At 40.4% G+C, this 22,893-nt stretch overlaps 1 protein-coding gene across 3 annotated transcripts in view; it reads right to left on the reverse strand.

Annotated features, from left to right (window-relative positions):
* The window catches only part of znf407 (zinc finger protein 407), a 732,915-nt gene that overhangs the window by 609,104 nt on the left and 100,918 nt on the right, over nt 1–22,893 (reverse strand). The window lies entirely within an intron of this gene.

Consider the following 22,893-nt stretch of genomic DNA (forward strand, 5'->3'; position numbering starts at 1 on the left):
ACCAGCTAATTCATCACAGCGAGCAGATTAAACCCGGGACCTTCTTGGTCTGTACGCGTCAAGTTAGTCACTGACTGAAGTCACTGAATATCGAAGAGTCCTCTTCCCTTTTATATTCCCAACTTGGTTCTGATATTTCTCATAAGGGCCAGCACATAACACAAGACCCTTGCGCATCAACGCTAAACTGTTGCCAAGAAAGATAAGATAATCCAAGTCCATAAATATAGTCACTGATGCTTATCGTCAGTCTTCTTACCTTCTCTTCCCAAAGAGAACCTACAAAACTCTTGACATGTCTCAATATCCAAGAAAAGTCCAATTGTTAATATTAGTCAAAAATGAAATTTTAATTAAAGGTCTTCAACTCATGAACTCAAATGATGATATTTGGCATTTATTTAAGCTACAATAATATCTTGTTTTTTTTTGCTTGCAATACTATTAAGTAACAAAACATACAGTATGTCAATAAGAAGGCATAGTGCAGAAAAGTTCCTCCGAAGTCCTCCATGATAACCACCACACCATGATTGATAGACAGGAAGTACGTGTTTAAATGGGGACAGGAAGTACACTTTATGAAATGGCCAAGCTGAAACTATTGAATCTCATCCAACTTGGGCAAAACAAGTCCGTACGCCAGCTAAATCTTCTTCACTTTATGCTAAAAAGTCAAGTGCTCAGCAACCAAAGCTCCGAGGTTATTGTGTGGACCCTGCAGCTACAAATTTGACTGAGCACTTTAATGGACCCCCCCCCCCTTATTAATTGCAATCATCAGCTAGTAGCACCCCCAAGAAAACACACTGCAGAATGAAGTGTCACATATTTTAAGATTGGCTTCCCTCCTGAAGGAGGGCAGTTGGGAAGGATTTGCGCAAAAGAAACAAACAGACCAATATATGCAACAGTACTTCCACTACAAGCTGAAGAATGAGTACTTAAACAACAGCAACTTGCATTTATATAGCACCTTTAAATTAGTAAAACACCACAAGGCATTTCACAGGAGCGTCATCAAACAAAATTTGAAACTGAGCCACATAAGGAGATATTAGGACAGGTGACCAAAAGCTTAGTCAAAGAGATAGGTTTCATTCATTCAGTTAGTTACTGTGACACAAATCTGTCCACGCCAGCAAACCCTAGTTCCTTCCCCCTTTAATGGGTGTATCCCCCATTCAAGTTTTGAGCTTTTAGACTAAAATGTCCACAAATCTCACCAGCAAGTCCCATAACAAAATGACTGGGAAAAGAATATCAAGTAAAATTCAAACACAATATCAAGGGGTACCATGAATGGCAATGTTAAGCGTTCTACTGAAAAGATACAGCAGTGAGGCTATGTTATTGTTGTTGACTTTATAATTAACCATTTGCTATACATTATGAAACAAATGTACTGCAGGCGAATTCAGAAAAAACTATATTAATGTTGGTGCTGCATGAGACAGAACAATCCTTTGCTGGTCAGTGGAGTAACAATAATTCACATGTGAATAACAAAACTGAGAACAACACAAATGTGAATTATCACTGGAGGATAAATGCTTCATGTTTTCATCTTCATTTTATTATTTTTTCAGCTGCAATTATTTTGAAAATTGTGACTTAAGATCTTACCGTAGTGAAGTGAAGAAAACAATTAAATTATTTAATTAGGTACAACCACATAAAAGCAATTATTATGGTGGAGGCAATACAGCTCCTGTAAATGACTGATAGCATATAAAAATAAGGCAGCACAAGATACCTAAACATTTTATGTGACGATCTTGAAATACTATTTCATGTTATCTTACAATTTCTGTAATCACTTTTCACTCTCTTGCCATCTTTATTTAGCTTTCTGGTGTAATCTTCACATTTAATTTCCTTTCATTTTCTTTTTCATCAATTACCTGTAATTTTCCTATTTTAACCCCATGACTATTTACTTTAATGTTTTTAACTCCCTGCCAATTTCCAATCTCCCCACCCCCTAAATGTTCTTTTTTTGTTGTTCTTTCTGATTTAAAAAAAACATTTTCCCTCCCTTTTTTTTAAAAAATCACTCTCCCTTCCCCCTCGGTATTGGATCAGGGGGACACTCGCCACCGAAAGGACAGAAAGAAGCAAGCTGAAAGAAGAAAGGAAATATTTTTTTTAAATAGAAGTGGGAGGAGAACAAATCCATATCCTGGTGCCCCCTGGTGTACACACATGGGATGTGCAATAGAAAAATTATTTCATCTCGAAAGCTTTTCAGTCAATGGAAGCTGTCTAGATTCAATTTGCAAACAGCTTTATGAGTCAAAGAATGCTCTTTCATAATACAATATTAAGCTAATAAAGATCTCAATAGTTAATATACTAAGTTGCTGTAAAATATGCATTGAAAAATGCTACTTTATCCTCATTTACTTAAAAAAAAATACAATAAAGGAACAAACAATTAATAAATTGTATCAGGTCGCAAGACATCAGTGGACCACATGACTAGATCAGGTTCTCATTGTATGTTATTAAAGTTATGTTCTGTGAAAAGTTTGGTCAATATTCAGACAGCAGAAAATGAGCACTGTTGCACACCTCAGTCAATACAGCAATTTTTTTTAAATTCCTTTCACCTTGGCAAGCGAGACTATCCACTTTTGACACCTGTACTCACGAATGACAGATTTCCTGCTCTTTGTGCGCATTAAGGCAAGAAATCCATTACAGAAAGGTAAACGGAAGTGATATAAACCGAATACCTCACTGGAGACAAGAGGTTTCCCAGTGTTTTCTCACCCATACAACCTGCAAACACCAATTATAGGCTTCAGATTCTTTCATGGTGTTCCTTCACCTAAAAGACTATTGTAATTGTAGCACGAGAGTTATTGACCCTTTCACACTCGTAACAGGGACACCAGTAACTCTCTTTAGTCAGCTGTGAAACAACCCTTCACTTAAACTGGCTGGAATGACGGGAAAAATAGAAAAAGGAAAAATTAAAAGTTATTTCACAGTCTAATTTTGATAAGTTGTTGTTTTCAAAAGGAGGTTCCCATTCCAGTCTGCAGCATGGCATTTAAACTGACAGGGAGACTACTTATTACAAATATCATCAGCAAAGGTCGAAATTGTATTGCAAAAAGAGATAGTGAACCAAAGTCCCTGAAATAAAAAGACGACATCTAAAGGGAAACTAGATAAACACATGAGGGAGAAAAGAATAGGATATGTGGATAGGGTTTGATGAAGAGGGGTTTGGGAGTTGGGGGGTGGGTGGGAGGAGGGAGGTGGGGGGCTCGTGGAGCATAGACACCAGCATGGGCCGAACGGCCTGTTCTGTGCTGTACAATTCTATGTAAACCACTACCAACCTGGCCCCCCAACATTTTTATTTAAAATGAATATTTTTTTTTCAGGTTGAACCATTTTCAGGAAACATTGAACAGAATGACATGGGCTGTTATCTGCTCCACTTCATGCAGGCTGTCTGCCTTAACACAGCTCCACTATATTCCCAGATCCTGAGGAGAGGGCAGCCATGAACAATCTTCCTTATCCTTCCAAGTCTGGTTTTTATTTGACAATCAGGAGAGCATATTGGGAGTGATTATTGTGACTATTAAGCACTGGGCTCCTCTTCGCTTCATACGGACCCCATTAATTATTTATAATTACCAATTATTAAAATAAAATACTTACAAAAAATAAAATGAACATAATTAGCACAATATTGATAATGTATCCGCTTTAAAAGTAAAATAAAAAGAATCCATACTGTATTTCCACTCTACTTTATTTCGCACCAGGATAGGTCAAAACCATGAACAATTATTTCTCGATTGGTTTCTTGAATTTTTTCAGCATAAGAGAATAATAAAATGTGATCAGGAACATAATCAATTAACTGCAAGGCATCTTCTTCCATCTATAAGACAAGTCAGTCATTCAGCCATAAGAAAATATGGTTACACAGATGAGCAATGACCAGGTGCCACCTGCTGGCCACTGCCTTACTTGCAGGGAATCATTTATTCGATCTGTTAGTTGCTGAATACACATGGATCTGGACGTGAAAATGTATAACTGTCTGTATAACTGAACAAAATAAAGAAAACACTTGGTAATTTGTTTTTTAAAGTACATAAAATGTATCCATTAGATAAGAAAAATAGTGGCAAAAAGCAACTGCAAAGCTATGATTGAATGGTGGTTTAAAAAAAGACTAAAAATGCCAGAAATCTGAAACCGAGACAGAAAATGTTGGAAATACACGTGAACATCTATAAAAGGGAGAAGACAGATGAATATTTTCAATTTTGACAACGGTTTACATCCCCAAAAACATGACCCTGTCTTTTTACAGGTGTAGACACACTCGCCGTGTATTTCCAGCATATTGTTTTAAAATTTAGTGCAAGCTTGCTTAGGTGACATCACAACCATTGAGAATGATTAAGAACCTTGATCTGCATCCAACAATAGATTGTAAGCCAAAATTGCTCCCTACCTCCACATGGATATTTAAAACTTGCAGGATGGTCAGGATATTAGGCATTGGCAAACTTTTCTTTTTCTGCATCTTTTCAGGCCACTGCCTCCCAAGTGGACTTTTTTTGAATTCATTCATGGGATGTGGGCGTCGCTGACAAGGCCAGTATTTATTGCCCATTCCTAATTGCCCTCTTGAACCGCTACAGTCCGTGTGGTGAAGGTACTCCCACAGTGCTGTTAGAGAGGCAGTTCCAGGATTTTGACCCGGTGACGATGAAGGAACGGCGATATATTTCCAAGTCAGGAAGGTGTGTTACTTGGAGGCGGACTTGCAGGTGATGGTGTTCCCATGCGCCTGCTGCCCTTGTCCTTCTAGGTGGTTGAGATCACGGGTTTGGGAGGTGCTGTCGAAGAAAACTATCACAGTGGAGACACAATAGGGATTCCATGGAACAGCACTGGATTTCTAGAAGTTGATACTTATCAGATCATGCTGAACTCAACAATGCTTTAATAATTTCACATGAAAAACGGCAATTGCTAGATTTCAATTTCCACTTAGATGTAGAATTATACATGTGACATAGATTCAACAAAGAAGATTACACTTCATCAGGAATTTAAGTCGATATATCCGATTTAAATTTTATGTGGGGGATGGCATTCAGGTTATAGTCAAATTTTGCACTAGCAATGGTTCTCAGCGAGAATAGAAACTGCCACTTGCTCAATGCCTGATGATGTTTGCACAAGAGGATTAACTATCATAACATGATTATTGCAGGTTTTTGAAAAAAAATAAACTTCAGCGGAAAATCAGGAAACTCTGCCTGGTACAAAATTATAAAATAGCAAACTGTAACTTAAAAGATGTGGACCGCCAGCAATGTTCCCTCTAAGCTGCGCACGTGCGTAACCATGCAGTAATCTGCAAGGTCCAACACAGGTCGTTCACAAGCATTCCCATTGGAAATACTGCTCGTGCATAGAAATTTAAAGGGACCATGCATTGAAGTAAACAAACCACACACAACAAAGACAATTTAGAGGGAACATTGGCCACCAGCCTTTTAGTGAAACTTATTAATGTTAACTCATTCATTTAACATCTTTTTCTTTGCCTTTATATGAAAGTAGTGAGTGCTGATGACACCATCGGGGAGGGGGGGGGGGGGGAACGGAGCCAGCACGAATGAGTTGTTGATCCAAAGCCATAGGGGAGTTTAACTAACATGCACAGTTGAAGTGGAATAACCCTTAGGTTAATGACTGCACATTCGACAATGCACATTTGGTCCCTTCGCTGTTGGGCTCTGTAACTCCTTCAAACCTGTTCCCACGACGATACCACCAGTGCTCAGTGTTCCAAAAAAACACTTTGAAAGAAAAACAATGATGTGTATCATTCATTAAAACTTTAAAAAGGAGAAAACTGACTGCAATAGAAGCTACTTAAATATTGCATCAAGCGAAATCTTAAACAAAAACTAGTTGAATTTAGAAAGTTTAAACTCTTTCCCAGCACAAACCTTTATTTCATTTGAATAAAATCTGTTCTAGAAGGTAGTCATCTTGGTTTCGATTTGTACTTAATGCACCGATCAGTTAAGAGAATAAGAAGCTGATTAACCTGCTCTGTACTAGTAGCATTGGCTTTATTCCACTGCTCCTAGTTTCTCTTTATTTTCAACTTAACCTTTGTTTTGTCCAGTATTTTAATTAACTGAACATGCAACAGTTGAAATTCAGGATTTGAGAGAGTATGGAATGTGTGGAAAAGAAAAAAAATCACGGAACATTAATGGAGCTGAATTCATGGCCCCTACGGGCACATACAAGGTGCACACGTGCCCATAAGGGCCCCACAAGTTCCGGGTTTAGGTATGCAAAGCGCATTCATCAAAACTGGAACTTGCGATGACAGATCGCACACATCTGAAAAAAAAGGGCCTCCGCGGGCGGAGAGTTGGGCTACTTGCCCAGCTTCTGCCCAGCAAATGTCCGTGAAATGCTTATGCCTGATAAAAGCAAGAATAAGGCCTGATTTTATCAGCATTAAGACTTTTAACAGACAGAAAAATAAAAAAAATTTCAATAATTTAAACATTTAAAAACCTGTGAAATAAATCAAGTTTATTTTTAGACCCTTTAAAATATGTAAATTTATTTTTCAAAAAATTAAACTTTTGTTTTAAATAATTAATTAAATTCCATTTTGATTAATTTTAAATGTGATTTAAAAATAAAATAATTTTAATTGTGTATTTTTGGTGTATTCTCATTCATACTTATGGTGATTCCGTATATATGGAATTCACTACAGGTCTGAATGGGAATACCCTTACTTTGATTGGTTGGGCCGGCCCATGTAATCCCAGGGACACTTGCGAAACGCCTTTGTCCGTGGGCCTCTAAACAGGCCTATGCATAGAGGCCCAGGACCACAAATCTCCCAACCTCCCAGACCACCATGTAAGTTCGTAGATTTTTTTCAGGTCAGAGGCATCTGCCCGCAGGAAGCCTCCGACCGCAATTTCTGCACCATTGTAATTAAGGTATAGAATTCTGTCAGAAATTAGTTAGTTAAGGGAACGAAAACGACATAATTCAGTAGTCATACTCTTGTTGATACCAATTGAGGATTAATATCAAGATTAAAGAGGTCACCATTAATAGAGACATCAGACTTGTTCTTCAATATTTAAGTTATCATTATTGAACCTACATTGGCTCCCAGACCAGCAAAACCACAAATTTAAAATTCCCATCCTTGTGTTCAAATCCCATGATCTTGCCTCTCCCTATCTCTGTAACCTCCTCCAGCCCTACAACCCTCAGATATTTGTGTTCCTCCGATTCTGGCCTCTTGCGCCGCCCCAATTTCCATCGCTCCACCATTGGTGGCCGTGCCTTCAGCTTGCTAGGCTCGAAGCTCTGGAATTCCCTTCCTCACCCTCTCTGCCTCTCTGCCTCTCTCGCCTCCTTTAAAATGCTCCTTTAAACCTACCTCTTTGACCAAGCTTTTGGTCATCTGGCTTGGTGTCAAATTTTGTTTGATAATTTTCATGTGAAGCGCCTTGAGATGTTTTACTGCATTAAAAGGCACTACATAAATGCAGGTCACACATGCTGTTGAATTCTGAGTTAAAAATTTGTATGTGATTAACTGCAGCCTATATACAGTAAGTAAATAAGTTGGTACTCCTTTACTAGCCTAGGATATAAAACACGACAAAGCATCTTAACCTACATATCGATTGGTCAAATCAAATCGCACGGGGTAGCCTGGAGGAGGAATTCATAGAATGCATACGGGATTGTTTCTTAGAACAGTATGTTACAGAACCTACAAGGGAGCAAGCTATCTTAGATCTGGTCCTGTGTAATGAGGCAGGAATAATAAACGATCTCCTCGTAAAAGATCCTCTCGGAATAAGTGATCACAGTATGGTTGAATTTGTAATACAGATTGAGGATGAGGACGTAGTGTCTCAAACGAGCGTACTATGCTTAAACAAAGGGGACTACAGTGGGATGAGGGCAGAGTTGGCTAAAGTAGACTGGAAACACAGACTAAACGGTGGCACAATTGAGGAACAGTGAAGGACTTTTAAGGAGCTCTTTCATAGTGCTCAATAAAAATATATTCCAGTGAAAAAGGGCGGTAAGAGAAGGGATAACCAGCCGTGGATAACCAAGGAAATAAAGGAGAGTATCAAATTAAAAACCAATGCGTATAAGGTGGCCAAGGTGAGTGGGAAAATAGAAGATTGGGAAAATTTTAAACGACAGCAAAGAATGACGAAGAAAGCAATAAAGAAAGGAAAGATAGATTACGAAGGTAAACTTGCGCAAAACATAAAAACGGATAGTAAAAGCTTTTACAGATATATAAAACGGAAAAGTGTGACTAAAGTAAATGTTGGTCCCTTAGAAGATGAGAAGGGGGATTTAATAATGTGAAATGTGGAAATGGCTGAGACCTTAAACAATTATTTTGTTTCGATCTTCACAGTGAAAGACACAAAAACCATGCCAAAAATTGCTGGTCACAGGAATGTGGGAAGGGAGGACCTTGAGACAATCACTATCACTAGTGGGGTAGTGCTGGACAGGCTAATGGGACTCAAGGTAGACAAGTCCCCTGGTCCTGATGAAATGCATCCCAGGGTATTAAAAGAGATGGCGGAAGTTCCAGCAGATGCATTCGTTATAAGGGGGCAGACAAAAGGCAGGTAACTATAGACCAGTTAGTTTAACATCTGTAGTGGGGAAAATGCTTGAAGCTATAATTAAGGAAGAAATAGCGTGACATCTAGATAGGAATAGTGCAATCAAGCAGACGCAACATGGATTCATGAAGGGGAAATCATGTTTAACTAATTTACTGGAATTCTTTGAGGATATAACGAGCATGGTGGATAGAGGTGTACCGATGGATGTGGTGTATTTAGATTTTCAAAAGGCATTCGATAAGGTGCCACACAAAAGGTTACTGCAGAAGATAAGGGTACGCGGAGTCAGAGGAAATGTATTAGCAGCGATAGAGAATTGGCTGGCGAACAGAAAGCAGAGTGTCGGGATAAATGGGTCCTTTTCGGGATGGAAATCAGTGGTTAGTGGTGTGCCACAGGGATCAGTGCTGGGACCACAACTGTTTACAATATACATAGATGACCTGGAAGAGGGGACAGAGTGTAGTGTAACAAAATTTGCAGATGACACAAAGATTAGTGGGAAAGCGGGTTGTGTAGAGGACACAGAAAGGCTGCAAAGAGATTTAGATAGGTTAAGCGAATGGGCTAAGGTTTGGCAGATGGAATACAATGTCGGAAAGTGTGAGGTCATCCACCTTGGTAAAAAAAAACAGTAAAAGGGAATATTATTTGAATGGGGAGAAATTACAACATGCTGCGGTGCAGAGGGACCTGGGGGTCCTTGTGCATGAAACTCTTTTTGGAGTTAACAGAAAAACATGAATCCCAATAAGTTAGTTTGCAGGTGCAGCAGGTAATCAGGAAGGCGAATGGAAAGTTGGCATTCATTGCGAGAGGGATGGAGTACAAAAGCAGGGAGGTCCTTCTGCAACTGTATAGGGTATTGGTGAGGCCGCACCTGGAGTACTGCGTCCAGTTTTGGTCCTCTTACTTAAGGAAGGATATACTAGCTTTGGAGGGGGTACAGAGACGATTCACGAGGCTGATTCCTGAGATGAGGGGTTTACCTTATGATGATCGATTGAGTAGACTGGGTCTTTACTCGTTGGAGTTCAGAAGGATGAGGGGGGATCTTATAGAAACATTTAAAATAATGAAAGGGATAGACAAGAGGCAGAGAGGTTGTTTCCACTGGTCGGGGAGACTAGAACTAGGGGGCACAACCTCAAAATACGGGGGAGCCAATTTAAAACCGAGTTGAGAAGGAATTTATTCTCCTAGAGGGTTGTGAATCTGTGGAATTCTCTGCCAAAGGAAGCAGTTAAGGCTAGCTCATTGAATGTATTCAAGTCACAGATAGATAGATTTTTAACCAATAAGGGAATTAAGGGATACGGGGAGCGGGCGGGTAAGTGGAGCTGAGTCCACGGCCAGATCAGCCATGATCTTGTTGAATGGCGGAGCAGGCTCGAGGGGCTAGATGGCCTACTCCTGTTCCTAATTCTTATGTTCTTATTATGCTATGAATTTGCTGTCTAATCCCACGAAATGATCCGCAGGTAGGGAATTTCTTAAAATGCAATTGCACGGATCAAAAAGCTCCAAGCTTCCCATAGTGCATTGTAATAATACATCTAAATGCCTAAAAACCGTATCAAATTATTATTTACAGCTCACTCTTTTGAAACGTTTGGCGATTTGCATCAATATGCAAAAACGAGAAACTGCAATTATGCAGTGACTAATTCATAATTCTACCCAGAGCCCCAGTAAACCAGCCACTGTAGAGAAGTGTTCTATGTGGAACCCAAGGTCAGTTTTGCTTGTTGAACAATCGAGTCACTGGCAAAAAAAACATGACCACCCTCAAAGTATAACTTGGAACACAAATCTTCTCCATCACGTGCGATTTAGCCCACTAAGTACTGAATTTCAGAAAGGTGCACAAATCTTTGATCGAAGGTGCCGGATATCTCTGAAATACTAATTATAAATAGAACATACAGAATCGCTACAATTACACTGGACTCACTTAAAAAAAGATTATCTGGTCATTATCACACTGCTGTTTGTGGGATCTTGCTGCGCGCATATTGGCTACCGTGTTTCCTACATTACAACACTTCAAAAAATACTTTGTTGGCTGTAATGTGTTTTGGGATGGCCTGAGGTTGTGAAAGGCACTATAGAAATACAAGTCTTCCTTTTTGAACGGAATTTGGGATCAGAAATGCTACTCATTTTCAAAGGGTTAAAATTAGAGATTAGTGAACTGGTCTCGGTTCAGTTCAACTAAATCTAACCCTGTTCGATTAAACACTGCACCATCTCTAAATAGCGAGTCCACAAGAGGTAAGAATATTCAAGGGTTTTGGTGACTTGGATTTCCTTCAGAACAGAAACTCACCCATATAAATGAATTTTAAAAAACAAGTGAATGAAAGTTGACCAATAATAAAAAATGGCCTGGCAATAAAAACATCAAGGAGGCAATTTTCAAATTGAACTTGCTAATATATTAAAAGAGCCTGGAGGTATTCTTTTGAGCTTTGTTATTCTGATTAGTATTTCAAGGTAGCAACTAAATGTTCAAAAGCAAGTTTAAAAAGGATGTTCAGCGCACTTTCACAGTGACATGTTAGAATTCTAGAGGGAGCATTGAGAGACTCCAAAATACCTGGTCATTTCCTTTCTGTGGCAGTGATGGCTCAGTTGGTAGCACACTTGCCTGAGTCAGAAGGTCGTGCGTTCCAGCCCCACTCCAGACTCTGGAGCACAATTATCTAGGCTGACACTCCCAGTGCAGTACTGAGGAAGTGCTGCACTGTCGGAGGTGCCGTCTTTCAGATGAGACGTTAAAACTGATGCGCACAAGTTTTTAAAAAATACATCTCTAGCAATCCCTAATTGATATGAAAGTGCTCATTTTTAAACTGAGGTGCAGCTGAACATATGCTGACAGGAGTCTTCTGGAACTGTGTTCATTTCTCATATGTCAGCCGAGACAGCGAAGGCATGAGTTTCTTCGTTGCTAGGGGAGATGCACAATGGAATCCACTGTTTCAATATTTAAGCAAGGATGACCAATGGACTGAGATACGATGGAGTGGTAATTTTACATGAGTAGATTTTGCCACTTCAAACGCATCAGGAACAACGTATAAAATTGAGAGGCGCTATCTGCCCCTTTAAGTTGCTGGAGATATTAAGGTGCTACAGCACATGGGGGTTGCCTCTTCCTCACCGTCCCCAGTGGCAAGCTTACCACACTGAAGCATTTTAAGGGTAGCGCCCTGGAGATTATGGATTGTGAAAAGCAGGAGGCCCATAAATCAGAGACACACTGACTTCTGCGCCTGCTTCTCTGATCTGTGCACCCATTGAAATAAGACTCTACTCCAGGGATAGTCTTGGAATTTGATAGTTTCAGTGTCAGTGTCAGCATTTAGCACGGCCACGGCAGATATAATTTGGTCCTTCTACTCCTTTATAATAATCTGCTTTAACTCAGAAGGGTAACCCCCCCCCCCCCCCTCCCTCCGGGCCCCTTACATTGTCATTTCCCATAGAGAGAAAACAGGGAATTATAGACCGGTCAGCTGGGCATCGGTAGTGGGTAAAATGATGGAATCAATTATTAAGGATGTCATATCAGCGCATTTGGAAAGAGATGACATGATAGGTCCAAGTCAGCATGGATTTGTGAAAGGGAAATCATGCGTGACAAATCTTCTGGAATTTTTTGAGGATGTTTCCAGTAGAGTGGACAAGGGAGAACCAGTTGATGTGGTGTATTTGGACTTTCAGAAGGCTTTCGACAAGGTCCCACACAAGTGATTAATGTGCAAAGTTAAAGCACATGGGATTGGGGGTAGTGTGCTGATGTGGATTGAGAACTGGTTGGCAGACAGGAAGTAAAGAGTAGGAGTAAATGGGTACTTTTCAGAATGGCAGGCAGTGATTAGTGGGGTACCGCAAGGTTCTGTGCTGGGGCCCCAGCTGTTTACATTGTACATTAATCATTTAGACGAGGGGATTAAATGTAGTATGTCCAAATTTGCGGATGACACTAAGTTGTGTGGCAGTGTGAGCTGCGAGGAGGATGCTATGAGGCTGCAGAGTGACTTGGATAGGTTAGGTGAGTGGGCAAATGCATGGCAGATGAAGTATAATGTGGATAAATGTGAGGTTATCCACTTTGGTGGTAAAAACAGAGAGACAGACTATTATCTAAATGGTGACAGATTAGGAAAAGGGGAGGTGCAACGAGACCTGGGTGTCATGGTACATCAATCATTAAAGGTTGGCATGCAGGTACAGCAGGCGGTTAAGAAAGCAAATGGCATGTTGGCCTTCATAGCGAGGAGATTTGAGTACAGGGGCAGGGAGGTGTTACTACAGTTGTACAGGACCTTGGTGAGGCCACACCTGGAGTATTGTGTACAGTTTTGGTCTCCTAACTTGAGGAAGGACGTTCTTGCTATTGAGGAGTGCAGCGAAGGTTCACCAGACTGATTCCCAGGAGGCGGGACTGACATATCAAGAAAGACTGGATCAACTGGGCTTGTATTCACTGGAGTTCAAAGAATGAGAGGGGATCTCATAGAAACGTTTAAAATTCTGACGGGTTTAGACAGGTTAGATGCAGAAAGAATGTTCCCAATGTTGGGGAAGTTCAGAACCAGGGGTCACACAGTCTAAGGATAAGGGGTAAGCCATTTAGGACCGAGATGAGGAGAAACTTCTTCACCCAGAGAGTGGTGAACCTGTGGAATTCTCTACCACAGAAAGTTGTTGAGGCGAATTCACTAAATATATTCAAAAAGGAGTTAGATGTAGTCCTTACTACTAGGGGGATCAAGGGGTATGGCAAGAAAGCAAGAATGGGGTACTGAAGTTGCATGTTCAGCCATGAACTCATTGAATGGCAGTTCAGGCTCGAAGGGCCGAATGGCCTACTCCTGCACCTATTTTCTATGTTTCTATGTTTCATACCATGCATCACCATGGCCTCTTCGAGTGAGACTGCCAGTTGACATTTCTGGGCAAGTTAAGCAGATAGCAGAAGGATATCCCACTGAGAATGAATCCAGGAATTGTTCATTAGTCTGTCTCTGGGAAATACCCGAGCATAAGTGCAGTCTTGTTGGGGGTGGCAGGGGGAGCAGAGCCCACACTGCCAAAGCAATGCCGGGGATCCCAGCTATGTGGATATCTAGGCTTGAGTCAACAGGCTACTTGATAGCTGAGAGCACCATAGAAAAGTCCATTCCTATTCTCATCCAATGTCCATACAGGGGATCACACTGCTGGAAATAGCACAAGTTGGTTTTATCCCCTCCTTAGTCCATGGGTGCAAACGCAAATTGTCCTCCCCCAAATGCCAACTTAGATTACATAGAATGTACAGGACAGAAACAGGTAATTTGGCCCAACTAGTCTATGCTTATGTTTATGCTCCACACGAGCCTCCTCCCATCCCATCAGCATAACCTGCTACTCCTTTCTCTCCCCTTAAATGGGAGCGAGTTCCACATTCTCAGCAATCTCTGGGTAAAGAAGTTTCTCCTTAATTCTCTATTGGATTTATTAGTGATCATATTTATGGCCCCTAGTTTTGGTCTCCCCACCAGTTGAAAGATCTTCTCTACGTCTACCCTATCAAACCCCTTCATAATTTTAAAGACCTCGATCAGGTCATCCCTTCAGCCTTCTCTTTTCTAGAGAAAAGAGCCCCAGCCTGTTCAGTCTTTCCTGATTGGGTAGAACCTCTCAGAATTTAAGTCAACACGGGTTACTCAAGTGTACATCCTAGCGCCTGACCTCATCAGAGTAGGGAGAGGCCAAGAAACTTGCCTGCCCTTCCTCTTGGCTGATGAGTTCAGTTAACCGAGTGAAAGGAGCTTAAGATCATAGAGACTACAAGTTAAACGGGTTATGCATTAGGAAGCGCATTTAGTTCCAACAAATCTCCACGTCGTCATGAATTCAAATCAGGATGCAGCAGAGGTCCAAGCACTCCTCCAGAAGAAGAGTCAATGGAGATGACTGCTGTACATCTCCCGGCAGGTGGCTACAGTACAGAACTAGCGGAGGACTACGAATTGTCAGTTGGAGAGATATGTAAAGATGAGCTTTACTGAATAAGAAAAGCACCACAAAAATGCCTTTTTTATTGAACAGGAAACTGCATCGATAATGCTGAACTGGGCCATTGCACCACAAGATTTCCATTCATGCCAAAAATTTCATATGCAGAATCTTGGCATTTTGTTGACATATCGGAAAGACTACCTTCTCGACCAGTTATTTCCAGCTGCTCAGTGGCAACTTCTACTTGTGAACATTTTTAATAATTATGCAATCCAGTCATTACTTGTTGGATTTATTCATATATGCAATACAGAACACATTTGCCCAAATGTATTGCACAAAGAAAAAGAAAAAGAAAAATCAGGATATTTTTAGTCAACATTGTACTTTGGTAATTCAAATATTAGCCAAGCCTTTTCATCTACATTGTGTGCAGATTCTCCAAATTTCAACTTTGCACAACCTCCCATTGACCAACTCTGCCGCTCATTCCCCCCCACCCCCCACCACCAAACGCCCCCGACCCCCACCAATGCTGTCGAGCCTTTGGTGGGGGGGGATGGGGGCGGGGGGGGGAGGAGGGGTCAACTGAAAATTTCAAGACTGGTATCAATAGATTTTAGGTCAGGGTATTAAGGGTTACGGAACCAAGGTGGCTGGATAGAGTTAAGATACAGATCAGCCATGATCTAAGTGAATGGTGGAACAGACTCGAGGAGCTGAATGGCCTACTCCTGTTCCTACTTCAGGCAGGATTTGATACAGGAATTTCTTTTCATTGGCAGCTGACTTAGTGGTACATTTTGTAAAACAAAAGAAGACAGCAGCTTCTGGCTCTGTTGTTCTTCTTGTGCATTATGTTTTAACTTGCTAATCCATTATTATAATGGGCACCAATCTATTAAACACTGTAACCAATGTTCCCTCTAATTTTTTTTTGGGTGCGTGGCCCCTTTAACATGCTGCATGGGCCATTCAAATTTCCACGCATGCATCGTTTTTCCATTTAAAGGCCAGCATGTAAGCCCGCGCGGGACCTCCAGACTGCTGCGCAGCTGCACGGTCACTTAGCTCAACGAGAACATTACTGGTAACAACAGTTTACTTCTTCCAGTGTAATACCGCAAATTATATTAATTCTCTACAGCATTTCTTGTGTGTCCTGCATTTCAAAGGTAGCAATGGACAAAATCCTTACACTTATGCAGAACATACTAGACTGACACTTCAGTGCCAGTACTGAGGGAGTGCTGCACTGTCAGAGGTGCTGTCTTTTGGATGAGATGTTAAACCAAAGCCTGCCTGCCCTCTTAGTAAAAGATCACATGGCAATATTTTGAAGAGCAGGGGAGTTCTGGTCAATGCTTATCCCTCAACCATCATCATTGAAACAGATGATCCAGCCATTATCACATTGCTTTTTGTGGGAGCTTGCTGTGCGCAGATTGGCTGCCGCGTTTCCTACATTGCAACTGTGACTACACTTCAAAAGTACATCATTTGCTGCAAAGTGCTTTGGGATGTCCTGAGGTTGTGAAAGGCGCAATAGAAATGCAAGTCTTTTTCTTTCTATACAATGGTTAAATTGCTCGTATCATCCCTGGTAAGTGCGCAATATAGATTAAGGTACAAAAACAAAAGAGATTGTACATAGCAGGCTACATACTAAATACAATTTATATGCTCTGTTCAGTACATACAATCAACAAGAATGAGCTCTAGCTGATACTTTCAGAATTTATTATATCCATAGTTGCCAGGACAGCACTAAGTTCAAGTGTTCAAGGTGTTAAAAGCAGCTGCCACTCTCTGTGCTACCAAAGTATGAAGCAATTTCATCACAAAATAATCCATTTCTACAGGAAGCCAATTAAATTGTGCCATGAGAGATTAAGGGCACTGCATTAACTTACAGTGGTCTGGTTCAACAGCAGAATAATAATACTATTAAAAATATATACTGAATGTTCAAAATCTTAGGGGTCAACTTTTATTCTGAACAGCTTTCAAATACAGTGTAACGCTTGTTACAGTGAACTTACACCCACTATCAATTAAATCATAGACTGTCATTCTGATTGCTTTATTTGTTAAGGGACAGCACATTTCCATCTCAGGATCAGCTAGGCTTTATATCACTATAAGACAATTCATAATTCTGAGCAGCAGAATGAATGCACAAATTACATTCTTCAACCTTTTACTCCCACTAAATCTTTCCTTTTTCCACTTTGCTGAGCTTGAATATTTTATTCCTCCATCAAATATGCATCCCATTAATTAAGTTAAATTACTTCTGACTGCCAAATATTCGCTGTCGATGACTGTCAACAGAAAATACATGGCTGTGAACTTCTAATGACACAGCCTCGGTTAAACATGAGTTACAACCTTCAAGCATACATCTACAGGCAAATTATCAGTCTCCTGTTTAAAACGAGACTAAATTAAATGCTGGTTTCTTTCCTTTTGCTTTTAACTATACAATAGATGACACGCTTGCTTGACAAAGCAAGTGCTGCAATTTTAATTATATGCCTTTTTCTCATCTTTTAATTGCTGTTGTTAATCAGTCATTAACTTCATCTCCTGAAAACTGCAAGAAGAAGATTCACGGATCTTCTCAAAACATTTTTTCATAACCAATGTGTAATTTCCACTATTTTAAAAATGTCATTTTCAAAAACATGGTGTTTTTGATCTGTCCTTTAAAGATGACAGTAAAGACATTATTAATCACAACTTCCATGGATTATCTCTCAAGCCACAGCAGAAATTTTGTAAAATATATATATTTTTTAAAGTAGATAAAGACAATGAATTAGTTTTCAAAGGTAAGCCACCTAAACTTCCAATTAAAAGCTACAAGAGAATATTAAGTCTTCACACGAAGCATTTAATAGTATGATGTCCCTTCATAGGTCAAGCTGCAGTAAACTGTACTAACAACACATGATAAAACCAAAAGGTAAAAATGGCCTACAATCCAGACACTGCTGTCTTCACATAGATTTTTCCTAATTACCACACAATATGTGGATTAAAAAAACATTTAAAGGCTGATGCAAAATATAGGTCCCTGTGTAACCCCTACACTGAAAAAAATCAATCTGATCATACACAGATTTTGGCGATATTTTATAAAATAATAATTCCTTCTGAGACAATGTTGCAGGCCCAATGCAACACTGTTAATTAACATCGATGAATTCTGTTCCATATATTCACAAGAATGCCTATACCTGAGGAATCCCAATCCGGTACCCCTTGCATGCATCAATCCAGGTATAATAAACACTAAATCATCAGTAACTCTTGTGGGTTAATATTTCATTTAAACCAAAGATCTTCAAATCAGTTTGGGTGCACAGAAGTGGCTATATTTTATAATTCAAACACAAAAACAACTTCAGTTTTTGTGACTGACTTATTGTCAACATCAAGCTATTGAGGTTTTGTCTTTACTTAAATCTTATTAAAAAAAGCTAATTTTTAAACATATAATTCTAATGTATTCACAGAATCAAAATAACTGCATGCTTTATATTGAAATACTAATTTCTTTAAAAGAACAAAATGGGTTAATTCTGTATCACCAAGGTTTCAATAGAGCTGTATTTAGGAAAGTTGTAGAGTTACTAAAGTTTCATCAGTTTTGATTGATTCCAAAATTATTGAGTTCTTCCAAATTACATGTTTTCTAGCCATTAGAAATCCATTCATTTTGATGTGTTAATATACCCTTGATGCTTTTGCAAGACTCACATTGCTGCCAAAACATCACTTGCAAAAGTTGCACTGACATTGGGGAAGGGAGGGGGGGGGGCGGTGGTGCAGGGTGGGGGGGGGGGGGGTGGGGGGAAGCCGTAATTTAAATTATATTTGTACAAAATAAAGTGCAATTATATTTTCATAAATGTGAATACCGCTCGTTTATATAATTGAGATCCCTTATGATCAAACACAGACAAATGCAGAATATTAACTCAGCTTACACTAAAAAGCCTTTCACATACACCTTCTCCTCAATCAGCTCCAAAGATTCACTTACCTGATGTAAACGCTAAGCTTTCTTGTGTTCAATGTAAATGCATTCATTCAATCAATCCAGATATGAAATAACATTGCATCATTATTATAAAAATTATGTCTTCAAAAAAATGTGGGGTTTTTTTTGCAGGAGGCAATTATTTTGAGGAGCAATCCCAAAATAATATAAAAACGGAGAGAGATCGTGCAGCTTTAAATGTGCTCTATCATAACATAAATTGAGTTAAATTATATGGAAATTAATTGAAAATGGTTCGCCATTTTGGAGTTCTATGATAATCAGATTATGATATAAAATGATGTGATAATAAGCATGTTTCACTGTATAACACAAATGCAACAGTCTGGGAAAATTTAAATTTGATTATACCTTATCAAAATCTAGTCATCTGATTGAAGACACCTGGCAACCAATTTTCAAGTTGAGGGACAGTGAGAACAGACTGGAAACATCCCCACACAACTACTAACAGCAGCAGCCCCTATAACAAGACATTAAAAAAGTTGATCTTTCCTTCTCCAAGATGTTACAGAGTTGGGTTTTTTTCCCCCAATTTCTCTCCATTACAATTTGCAGCTTGGATTCCTACTCTAACTTGCAACAGAAGTGTAGGTAATAATTATGGCTTTCTTTCAAAATTATCATTTTTATCAAATAGTATACTGCACTATCTGCTATGATGCTGAGCTATAAGGAAAGGAAAGGGCCCAGGTTCTTTTTTTTAAAATCTGTGTTGCATTAACTGATTTCTGTCCATTGGTTCAAGCATTGCAATAGGCTCAGGAGCTAAGAGGCAAGAGATTTTTTTAAATATAGTCAGGGTTCTAGTTCATTAGATATTTTGTGATTCCTGCAGATATAAAGTAATCAGATGTTGAGGAAAAGACCAGGCTCAGTTTTGATACCCTCATTGATGAATATTGAGCAATTACTGTCCAGACTCACACATGAAGAAGAGTCCTTTGCGTGTGATATCAGAGGGCTGTTCATGAAACCATACCACATTAGTCACCACTTTTAGGAAAGGGGGAAGATTATTATAAAATCAAATAATGGTCTAGAAATTGGCATCCTTAGCACCCACCGTTATCGCCTCCGGGGGTGATAATTGGATGCCAACGACTTACCGAGCAGGCGCGGCGAGAAGATCGACTCCCGCCATATCCGGCGGGAGGTTTGTGCTGGCGGTACAGCATTGTACCCGGATCTCCTTCGACCAGAGATCATGATGTTATCGCCATGCGCAGTGCCCCGGTAGCACCCCCGACCCGAACTTGCGATCTGCCCCTTGCAGCATCGCTGGGCGAAAACACCGGCAGCTGCAGGAGGCATTGATCGGGAGGCCATGCGCTTCGGGGGAAGAGGCTTAAAGGCGAGGTGGCAGAAGTCAGTAAAATACATTTTTTTTTAAATGTAAAACTTCGGTTTGATTTTTTTTTCCCCATTTGTTGCCCGTGATTGATCAGCTTGACACTCTGCCACAGTGCAGCGGGCTGATCGGGCTGGATCGCGGCTGTCATTGAGGAGAAGGTAAGTCTTTTGCAGAGCTTGCAGCAATGGACCTTCCCTTTAAAGGAGGGAAGGAGTCTTCCAACGTAGCAGCGCTGCACAAGTACCAATCCGCCTGCTACCTCTTGCGCTCCTGGAACAAAGTGGAGCACTTGAATTAGCATTCCATTTCCTTCCTAGGGTGCAAACGCCGACATTTTTTAAAGTTTGAAACCATTATCTCCTGGCGCTAATTTTTCAAACTTTTAAAAGTTAGCATCCCAAATTTCTCCCCCAATATTTTTTTTTAAGTTAACACTATGGGGCAGAAATTGCCCTCCACTCTAAACAGGGCGCACCTACCGTTATTTAAGATTTTTCTCCGCCTCAATCCATGAGGCAGCGAATCCACCGATTTTCAGTTCTTTATTTATTTTTTGGTGCCGGTACGGTGTTCCAGGAGTCTGTGGAGCGGAAATGCCGTTGTGTCGGGTCAGTCAGCACTCCGCCTCCCGCCTCGTCAGTGCCACTCTGCATTTATTTCAGTTTGGTCCACTGGGCCATCAGGGAGGGTTTCAGCCAGGCCAGCGGCCTGGAACCCTGCCGAACATGTGGCAACCATTGTCGGGCCGACCTCGGACACGCCGCCCAGCCACAAGAAGCTTCCTGCCAGGGAAAGCTGTCGGGGGCACTGAGCAGCGGCCGATTCGCTCCCGCAGTGCAATTTCCCATGCGGGACAGAAAGGCTCCAGTCAGAAAGGGGTCGGTGCGTGCCCGATGGGGCAGGAAGATGGCTGGGGCGATCCCGTACACTGCTCCAAAAATAAAGGATGCAACTTACAAAATGTCGGCCCCTCCGTGCTGATCGAGTGCTTTTTGCTCGTTGCCACCTCTTTGAGGGGCAATTTTGGCCTCTATATGTTGTGTAGAATAGAGGATATCTGTTTAATTAAAAGGATTTGCTCTATTAACCTTCTTCAATTAACAAGCATCAATTTTGTCCTTAAATAAAGCAATATACTACAGATGCTGGAAATCTGAAGGTGTCAGCTGTGGCTCAGAGGGTAGCACTCTCGCCTCTGTCAGAAGTTTGTGGTTCAAGCCCAACTGCAGATACTTGAGCACATAATTCAGGCTGACACTCCAGTGCAGTACTGAGGGAGTGCTGCACTATCAGAGGTACTGTCTTTCAGATAAAATGTTAAAACAAGGCGCCATCTGCCTCTCAGATTGACGTAAAAGATCCCATGGCACTATTTTGAAGGTGGTATTATCCTGGCCAATAGCTATCCCTCAGCCAACATCACTAAAACATATGATCTGGTCATTATCACATTTGTGGGAACTTGCTGTGTGCTGTGTACAAATTGGCAGCCACATTTTCCTACAACAGTGACTACACTTCAAAAGTACTTTATTGGCTGAAAAGCACTTTGGCAATCCTGAGGTCATGAAAGGGCTCTATAGAGATTCAAGTTCTTTCTTTCATTTGCTTGAAGGTAGAATATTTACAACAGCACAGAGTGGTAGGACATGGATTCATAACCACAATCTCCAAATACTGCTGAGTTCATAACCTCAGCTAGATTTTGATGGGATTAGGTAGAGACCAAGCACTTTTCTTCAACGAAGCCAGTTCAAAGAACAGCTGGCCTGGTGGCAGCTTGCCCATCATCATGGCTGCAACTGTTGTATTGCCAATGAGATCAAGTAATGAAGAGAAAAACAAAGAGTGTAATAACAAAAATCCATATTTTTTAATCTAATTATCGTACACTGGTGCTCAATGTGGTCATTCACACATGTTCAGGATTCACCATGAGCTAAATTCTCCATCTAAGAAGTATGATTAGATGGAAGTAGCGGACACAAAAAAGGCAATTGTCTATCGAGAGAAAAGTGAAATCTGAGCAGGAAAATCTAAGCCACACTTGCAGCTCGCAACAGCCAGCTGAAAAGCAGCATTGGCCGAAGCAGTAAGTCAGCTTTCAGCCCTGGGCTGGGAACTGATGTACAGTGTGCGAATCTGAAGAGAGAGCGATACCATTTAAAAATAATGCAGCATTATTTTTTTTTTTAAGAACTTGGAAAACAAAACTGTTAATACTAATCTATTACAAAACCAAATATCAGGATTTTAAAAAGCATACACTTCAGCATTCTCCAACTTACCCAACATAGATACAATAACAACTTATATTTATATAGCACCCTTAATATAATAAAACGTCCCAAAGCGCTTCACAGGAGTGTTTTCAAAAAAACAAACAAAATTTGACACCAAGCCATATAAGATGTTCGGGCAGATGAGCAAAACCTTGGTCGAAGGGGTAGGTTTTAAGTAACGTCTTAAAGGAGAGAGAAGTGGAGAGGCGGAGAGATTTAGAAAGCGGACCTAGGAAGCTGAAGGCATGGCCTCCAATGGTGGAGCGATTAAAAATCACATTAAAACACAGCAAATAAAAAGCTACTGTAGCAGGACAATTAAAATTGTTATTTATATACAAATTGAAAGGTGAAGATAGAGCTGTGTCTGCAATAATTTTGGGTTCCAAACCTGCATTTATTCCAAGATGGCCAACAATCCTTCTCTAGAAAAGAGAAGGCTGAGGGGTAACCTAACAGAGGTCT

The sequence above is a fragment of the Pristiophorus japonicus genome, chromosome 1, assembly GCF_044704955.1.
Source record: "Pristiophorus japonicus isolate sPriJap1 chromosome 1, sPriJap1.hap1, whole genome shotgun sequence".
Lineage (NCBI taxonomy): Eukaryota > Metazoa > Chordata > Chondrichthyes > Pristiophoridae > Pristiophorus > Pristiophorus japonicus.